Source organism: Biomphalaria glabrata, chromosome 4, assembly GCF_947242115.1.
Source record: "Biomphalaria glabrata chromosome 4, xgBioGlab47.1, whole genome shotgun sequence".
NCBI lineage: Eukaryota > Metazoa > Mollusca > Gastropoda > Planorbidae > Biomphalaria > Biomphalaria glabrata.
In genome coordinates this window covers 28,897,364-28,906,984 of record NC_074714.1, presented here as the reverse complement: position 1 = coordinate 28,906,984, position 9,621 = coordinate 28,897,364, and positions in this window count along the sequence as shown.

Here is a 9,621-nt window from a genome sequence, read left to right as displayed (position 1 = left end):
TTTCCTTACGGATAATAAAGATTATTATTATTATTAAAAATGTTTTTGAAAGACAAATTTGAAGCTTAATTTTATTAAATAATGAAATCAATAGACTATATTTTGTATTTTCATGTGGCAAAGTAAAAAACTATCTGTGCAAAGTGTAGTTCTTAAAATTTGATCTAGATCTAGATCCTTTCGATCTTTTCTCATGTAAACATGGCCTAGATCGATGAAGTTATAATGCTTTCATAGAGTTGGTCAACTTTTTTTTTGACGGTTTTAAGTTTGTTTTAGGGCTACAATATATACACTACGGTCTAAGAAACATTTCTGCCAAGTTTTATCAAGGTTGGTCAAACGGTTTTGATTTCTATTTGGCACACACATACATACATACATACATACATACATACATACATACATACATACATACTTACGCCTTAATTTATAGTATATATTTAGTCTAACTAGCCCATTGTGACGTTATGGATTTTTTTCTTTTGACTTCATATGGAGTTAATTCTTTAAATTTAATACTGCATTCAGTCTATTGATAGATTATCTAGTTTTTTTTAAAATAAATCTAATCTAAATTACATCTAAATTATTCCAAATTTATATTATAGATCTAGATCTATAACATACATCTATAAAAAAGCTAACAAGATCCTCGAAATAAAGAATCACCCTTTAACCATCACAAAAGAAATACAAGACACCGATAGCAAAGACAAACAGACACAAACACTCTTTTGTTCCCCTGGCAATCAAATCATTAAATAAGAACAATCTGGTATAAACTTTGTCACATGTAAATTATGAGTGAGTCTGGTGTGAATGTACACTTTGGTTTCTTATAGTTATAATGTTTTTTGTTTGGTGTAATGCACAAAGTGTAAGACAATGGCTGCCTGGTCGTGCGGTTTGCACGCTGGACTGTCGTTCAGATTTATCGATGGTCCCGGGTTCAAACCCTGCCCGCTCCCATCCCCCGTCGTCCTGCGGGAGGTTTGGACTAGGAAGTAATTATCTTCAACTCTGAAGGAACATCCGAAACATGTAAAACATTTTACAATTTCCTTAAGGATAATAAAGATTATTATTATTATTATTATTATTAGATCATATAGATCTTAAGAGTGCTAAATCAGAAGTTTAGTTTATGTAGATATACATCCTTTTTCTAGTTACGTTTAAATGAAAATGCCAATAGCTCTGTTGATAGCCGTGCTGAGACATTGAAGTAAAAGCACGCTATATCAATGCTGAAAGATGATCGTCTGATATATTATACATATCCGGTAGAGATTACATGCCGTAATGTGTAATATATCTCTTTATCTATTAGTTTGTAACAAGTTTGTTATTTACTTAAGAGCAATGCCTGGTCGTTCGGTTAGCGTGTTGAACTGATTATCTCGAAGGTCCCGGGTTGTTTGTTTGTTTTAATGTTTCGGATGTTCCTTCAGAGTTGAAGATAGTTTACTTCCGACCTAGTCCAAACGGGGGATGGGAGCGGGCAGGGTTTAAACCAATGACCATCGATAAATCCGAACGACAGTCTAGCACACAAACATCACGACCAGGCAGGGTTATACCCTACTCGCCGCCATCCTCCATCGTCCAGCCTGAAGTTAATTATTTTTAAATCCGAACATCCGAAACATGTAAAACAGAAAAAAAACTTTTTTTACAGAGGCAAATGAATCTATGAATCATTATTACTTTCGACAATCAAAATTAAATATCGTCTTGAATATTTCTTGCGAATAGGCGGATCCGACAGGGATCCGACTCCGACGGGGGCCGCCTCTCTTGTAATCTTTACATTTAGATTGCCAAACCAGGCATAGATGTTGAAAATTTTAAATACTCTAGATTGAGAATCGTAAAATATTGACACGGCTTTTTTACTAACACTATAGAACGCTACTTCACTTAGTAGGCCCTAGTCTTAATCTTTGTTGCCCCCCCCCTTTCCGGTATATATTACTAAATTTGCAATGACATTTAATTTATCGTCTAAGACATTTTAGACTATACCGAGGTACTAAAAAGTTTAACAAGTTTCAATGTTATCTCGATGTGACACAACAAACTGCTTTCACATTTTTGAATTGTAATAAACTGCAATTCTGTCAAGTACTTTACTTTTCCAGAATCAGCATGGTCTATCCTTTGAAGTGATCTGTGGCATTTTACGTCTCGAGAGACGATCTTTTCCCTTTGCAACACACGTCTGCACACGCCTCTCTTCCATACGTCGTTGCATTTTCACCCTTCTTTCTGCTTCTGTTGTGTATGACATCTGCAATCTGTGACCCTTCCTTTATGCTCTCTCTCCATGTGGATCTGTCTAGTGCCAGCTCTTCCCAGTTGCCAGTGTCAATTTTGAAGAGCTTCATGTCGCGTTTGCATACATTCGTATAACGTCAAAGTGGGCGAGCAGCGGCTCTCCTGCCTTCTATTAGATTGCCATACAGGATGTCCTGTGGAAGTCGACCTACTGGCATTCTACGAACGTGGCCAAGCCAGCCAAGGCGTCTGCTGCTGATAACAGAGCGGATGTCCTGGCATCCTGCTCTTTGTAGCACTTCCTCATTGGTTATCTTATCTTGCCACCTTATTTTAAGGATCCGCCTTAGGCATCGGAGGTGGAAGACATTCAGCTTTTTTTCCTGCCATGAGTAGGTTGACCATGTTTCACTTCCGTACAGCAAGATGCTCAACACACAGGTCCGGTAGACTAGGGCTTTAGTACTGCAAGTCAGCAATATGTTGTCCCAGACTCTTTTCTGCAACCGTGACATGGTGGCCATTGCCTTGGCTATCCTGTTGTTTATGTTTTTATCCAGTAGAGTGTTGTTGGATATGATGGAGCCAAAGTAACAAAAGTGATCAACAATTTCTAGTGGTTGGCCATTAATGCTTACTTGATGTGCATTGTTTGTGTTTTGGACAAGTTTCTTAGTCTTGCTTTGACTGATGTTTAAGCCGAACTTCTGGCAAGCAGCAGATAGTTTGTCAACCAGGGACTGTAGCTGAATATCAGAATCAGCCACAATAGCTGCATCATCAGCATACAGGAGTTCCCTGACGAGTAGCTTCCTAACCTTGGTTTTTGCCCGCAGCCTTGATACATTAAATAGTTTTCCAGAGGATCTTGTATAGAGAAACACACCTTCGTTTATGTCGCTGTACGCATAATGCAGTAGACAGGAGAAGAATATGCCAAACAGAGTAGGTGCGAGCACACATCCCTGCTTGACACCACTGCAAACCTCAAAAGGTGCTGATTGGGCTCCATTGAATTTGACAGTACATTTAGTTTCCTGGTGAAAACACTCAATTAACTTCAGTAGTTTGGGAGGGCAACCTATTTTCCTCAGGAGTTTGAAAAGGCCACTTCTGCTAACCATGTCAAAAGCTTTAGTCAGATCAACAAAAACAATGTAAAGGGGTCTGTCTCTCTCTCTCTGAATTTCTCCTGCAGTAGTCGTAGAGAAGATATCATGTCTTTAGTGGATCTACCACTCCTGAATCCACACTGAGACTCTGGGTAGACTCTAGAAGCTATCACTTGCAGCCTGGATAGTGCCACTCTAGCAAAGATTTTGCCCACTATACTGAGGAGAGAGATACCCCTGTAGTTGTTGCAGTCACTTCGATCCCCTTTGTTCTTGTATATTGTGACTATAGTTGCGTCACGCATGTCTTGTGGGACATGACCTGTTTCCCAACAGCGGCAGAGGAGAATATTGAGTTCAGGGAGCAGGAGTGATTCGTTGACTTTCACTACTTCCACTGGGATACCATCACTCCAAGGAGATTTTCTATTTTTTATGCAGTTAATTGCTTTTTTGAGGTCACTAAGGCTAGGAAGCTCATCTAGGCATGTAGAGAAGCCAGGGCGACATCGTCTACTGTATTCTGTGTGGCATAGACTTTGAGGTAGTGTTCTGTCCATCGTTCTAGCTGCTTGGTTTGATCTGTAATTTTTCCTCCTGATTTGGATAGAAGGGGTGCAGGTTTAGACACTGTTGGACCCAGGGCCGCTTTAATGCCATCAAATAAAGCTTTGCTATTTCCTGAGTGGAGACTGTCTTGGATTCTGTTGCAGGTATCCCTCCAAAAGTTGTTAGCACATTTTCTAGCCATTTGTTTCGCCTCTTTATTAGCACTTTTGAAGGCCTCCAAAGATTTTGGATTAGGATTTGTCTTGTGAGCGAGGTGTGCAGATCGCTTTTTCTCGATGCAAGGTTCCATATGTGCTAGATTCGCCTCAAACCAGTCTACATTTTTGTGTTTTTGAGGCCCAAAGGTGGTGATTGCCGAACTGTAGATTACGTCTCTTAATTTCTCCCATCTGATAGAGATGTCTTCTTCATCACTTAACGAGGGGATTGAACTGTTCAGGAGCTCGCCAAAGAGTGCACACTTCTCTGGGTCACCTATATGGTTGACGTTAATTCGCCTAGTTCTGGGTTGAGTGGAAGTATATGCCTTCTTGATTAGTATTTTGATTTTGCTTAGCACTAGTGAATGGTCTGAGTTGCAGTCCGCACTATGGTATGAACGGGTGTGGATGACACTTTTCAGATCCATCCTTCGGGTGATGCAGAGGTCAAGCTGGTGCCACCTTTTTGAGCGTGGGTGCTGCCAAGAGACTTTATGGCGTTCCTTGCCAGAGAAGAATGTATTTGTTACACACAGTTCATGAGAGCTACAGAACTCGAGTAGCCTTTGGCCATTGTCATTGATTTTGCCAACAACATGAGGTCCCAATCATTTTGGCCATGCATCATTTCCATCACCAACACGGGCATTAAAGTCTCCATTTATATAGAGGTGCTCGGATTTTGGAATACCTTTAATTACGTCCTCTAGAGCTTGAAAGAATATGTCTTTGTCCTCTTCCGGTGTGTGACGAGATGTTAATTAGTTATTATTTGGCTTGTTTATTTATGTCTAGGGGAAATTTTATTAATTTTATCCCGCTCACATATAAGATTTTGTACAGGCACACCGCAACTAACAGTAAGAACAGACCAATATTATACGTTTATAAATAAAATAATTTAATAAATGAAAGTTTACAAGAGATAAATGATTAAATAAAATTATAATTAAGAAAATAAAAGAAGTAAAGGTGCTAATATCTAAAATAACTGTTCATCATGGATTGCTAATTATCGAGTGATTGGAGGAGAAGAATGTTCCTATGTCTGCTACTTATTTTCTTATCTGCTAGCCCGTGGGTCGTCTTCTGGCGGTCGTAGGACTGGCACTCAGAAGGATGAGTCATCCGGCTCCGTCTTAGGACGTCGGCTCGGGATATTCTCTATGCTGTAGGCAAGCTGGCTCTAGGGTGAGGCCGCTGCCTGTTTAGCAATAGAGATGGTTGGTGCTGCAGACTAAGTTGTAGTGGGACGATCTCTCAGCTGTGATCTCTAGCTCGTAGAGAGCCGTGCTAACTCAACACCAGTTTATCTTCTGCTGCGAAGGTTGCTCTAATCTGTCGGCATTAGGCAATAACTATTGGGCAGTGGACAGTTCGGGCCGGGTACTGGGCAGATGATACTGGGAAGTATAGGACACTGTGGACACTGGGCAATATGTTAGGGCCAAGGACAGTAGGCAATGCCTTCTTGCTAACAGGTATGTAATGGGGGGGGGGTGTATCTGGTGTGGTCTGCCTCGGTTACAGCTTTCTATGGAGATCTGGTAGTTGTAGCAATCGTGTGTAGTAACCAGGGGTAGCAATCAGGGGTAGCAATCAGGGTAGCAACCAGGCTGGGGATAAGACAGACAATTAGGAACCTCCTAAAGACATTGAGTAGGGATTCCCATATGCCTTGCAATCATTCAGATGTAGGCATTGGTATCAATCCCAATAGGGCATTTAAGACAATTAGTTATAAGATCTTAAAGCATGCGCATATAACTCAATAACAAAAGGATATAAGTGAGATAACCTCATTAAATGTGCTATTGTACAACGTAGGATGATACTAGTCAAGATTTATCCATTAAATTTGATTACGACGATAAGTAATCAGTTACAGTAAAATGGGGAATGAGCATATTATATACTAAAGGATAAGATGAAAATAAAATATTAGGGATATGGCTACAGTAATAAGGGTTTGATATAGTTAATCAAAATTACATTCATCCAAGGAACTTATAAGTTCACAAGGGTGGGAGACATAATAACATGTATGAGGGATATACAACAGAAATGTGAAATAACTAATTTCACATGGGCTCTGTAAGCTTAGAGCACTGTGATCTAAGTTCTTAGACAGTACTTAGATTCACTAAAGGGTATTGTTTACATCAATCACTAAAATACAGGAATGGATGAAACATAACAAATTAAATATAATGACTATAGTTTCAAATGTAGACAACCATAGCGGCATTAATAATACTATGTGAAGATATAGCATTGACATAAAATAGTACAAGATACATTCATAATAAAGTCATAATGTAATGACGGGGAACGTGGTTGTGTACTAATGTGTACTCACACATTCCTATAAGATAAAATGAGTATAGTAAAAGGTTTACACTTACCCGTTTGTCCCTAATGAAATCTCACAACTAAACTTCCTAACAGAGGAGACTATGAATCCTAGCGGGCCTAATTTGGAATGCTTTGGTCTCTCTATATATATAAATGGGACTTTTCGTTTAACGGGTGGGGAAGAAAGCTAGCTGATTTTCTCACATGTATCGATGTACCGGAGATGTCAGGCGTCAGGTCAGATTTATGGTCAATATTCGTTGCCTACCGTGAGAGTAAAGTCTTAAGCGAATATGTATCTGTCCAGCCCGAGTGCAATGCTATTCTTAGAGCGATGCGTATCCTGCGGGGGGGGGGGATAGGTGTGAAAAGTTATTAGGCCGCGGAGCGACTTGTTGTGTGCGGGGCTCCAGGACCTGATTTTCTGTTAGGGTTTACTCCCTTAGCCTTAGACCTTACAGGGACACACACACAAGGCAGTGCGGCTATTGACCTATACCTAGGGGTTTGGTTTGTGGGCAACAGGGCGTGTCCGCACGCCGACGGGCCATGCCTGCCTCACATCTTGGGGCCAAACCTCCTCCGAGACCCTTGCAGTTTAGCCTGAGGCTTCGCAGCCTCAGTTTCCATCTGCCACCACGAGGAAGTACTGCATAGGACTTGCTGTGGAGAGGCTATGTACTGGCAAGAGAGACTTATACAATTGTTTCCCCTTTCACAGATGCTAGCCAGCGGTGGCAACAAGTCAAGCTACCACACTAGACGCTAAACACAGCCATTGGACAGACATTGAAGTGATGCCTGTAATGTAAAAAGCATTATTACCATTCACTGTTAGAAGTTATTCCGGTGCCTAAATTATAAGAGACTAAATTTCTAGTGCCTACATTTCCGTAGATTCATGGACAATATTTTAGTTACTCCTTCGTCGTCGAAGATGAGCACATTTCTAAATTCCTATGAACTTGAGATTACTGAAAAATTCAATCCACGCTTTAAAAAAAGCGGCCACACACATGGCACAGGTAAGTTGGGTCTACTGCAGGTAAGTCTGCTTCTTCTCTCAGCTATTTGTTAGCTCTGCTTCTGCTGACCGCTCCCCTTGCCTCGTATCTCATGCCATGAGGTGCCATAGAGAGCTAGTGTTTCCCAGCCGTGAATGTCAATATCATACTCCTTATACAGCTCTTAAGGGTGTCTTTGTAACGCTTTCCAATACACAGCTACCCATAAAAATTAGTTTGCCTGATGAATGTTTCTTAGGTGGAAGGAGTTTAGCTTTTGATGTGGCGGGAATATAAGGTCAAGGATTTCGATGCATATAAGAGTGAAGATAGGACTACAGTACTGTAGACTTTTAATTTTTTAGATCTGCTCCGTTGCCAAACTTGTTCTTGAAGTCTGCCAAAAACATCGCCAATAACGTGATCATAAAAAAAAAACAAAGACTGGGATTAGTTCTGGAATAAAGAAAACAGTTCATAGGTTTGTGTCTTTAGAGACAGGCAAGAGTTTGGTTCATGTTTTGAACTTAGGTATTTAGTTGAGCAACGACAGTGACGGATTCCCTATGTTATATATTAAATGTTTATAAATTGCTCTTGCTTGTTTCAGTACATTATTGACCTTGCCAGCATTCGAATGTTAGTTGGAAGTTTATCTATTACTTTTTATTGACAAGCACGCAAAATCGAAATAATCCTTGACAGTACCACAGTACCACTATCTTATAAATAATCTTTGACAGTACCACAGTACCACTAAAACTGAAAATTACAAAGAACAAAATAAGAAAACTAATGCCAGAGAATTGAGCTTCAGTAAATTTTGTATCCTTTTAACGAATCTTAATGCTAACACTGACAGAAAATAAATAAATAAATTATGGCTTTTATATAGCGCTACTTTCATGCTTATAGCATGCAGAGCGGTATGGTTCTATCTCATTTGTGGACCTGTGTGTGGGGGGGAAGGGGGGAGGGGGGTATCTAGAAGGTTTCCGTGTTGCCTTTAGGCGCTCAGTAAACACAACTCTGCTCGAGTCAGGTGTCGAACCTCAAGCCCCCTTCATAGGTAGCCAAGCCAAGCCAAGTTCAAGGGTACGTTGTCTCTCCACCAAGCTTCCCACATTAATGACTAGCGTTCACTTTTTTATATAATAATAATCATAATAAAAACCCTGAAAATTCCAAGGAAGAATCTCTTGTCATGGGGGGGGGGGATAGTTATACAAACTTGAGGTATCACCATTTCAAATAATAATAATAAATAATAATAAAAACAAGAAGAAAAAGAAACATGCGTATTTTTATTCAGAAATGTAGAATGTTTTTATTATTAAAAAATTTAGAAAGTAGTTATACAAAACGTCTGATTACGTCATCATTTCATTATTCCTATGCCACACGCTTGTTCTGAATGACTTCCTACAGAGACACACTGTTAGTTATGTAATTGTTGAATGAGTACCTCGATTCTACGGTTTTCTAGAAGCGCCATAGGGTGCTCGTTACTCGCCAATGTTCAAAGAGGTCCTTCAATGGAAAAAGCAACTATGTTATCAAAAGTGCTGATATCAGCATACGTCAACTGGGGAGAGAGATTAAACAGGTTTTGTTTCATAATTAGGAAATACATGAAATGTCAAATTATTCTGTCACTTTCTCTTTCTTGTCTTTGTCTTTTAGTGCCTTTTCAATGCCTGACATTTTAAATTGTCATAGAAAGCTTAACTATTTTTAAGATACTATTTTAAAAAGTAAGTTTAAATATAGGAATATTTTTTTAAGATTCTATTCTTTTATTCATTAACAGAAGAAGTAGTCAGAACAAAAAAAAACTTACGGCTGAGCCAACAAAAAACCCAGTTTGATTTTCTTTCAACAGTTTTTCCAAAAAACTAAAAAATGTTGGCACTTCAAATTCTTTGATTGCCTTAATCAATTCTACATGCAATGAAAGAAGAAAAAAAAAGATTCTAAATCCTAGGTTTAGTACTTGCTAATACCCGAAGACGATTAGTCCGTTCATGATATTTTCTCTAACCAAATTTAAATTTGGTACCAGGTGATCGAGCCTCGTTCGCTTGAATTGATTTGGGAAAG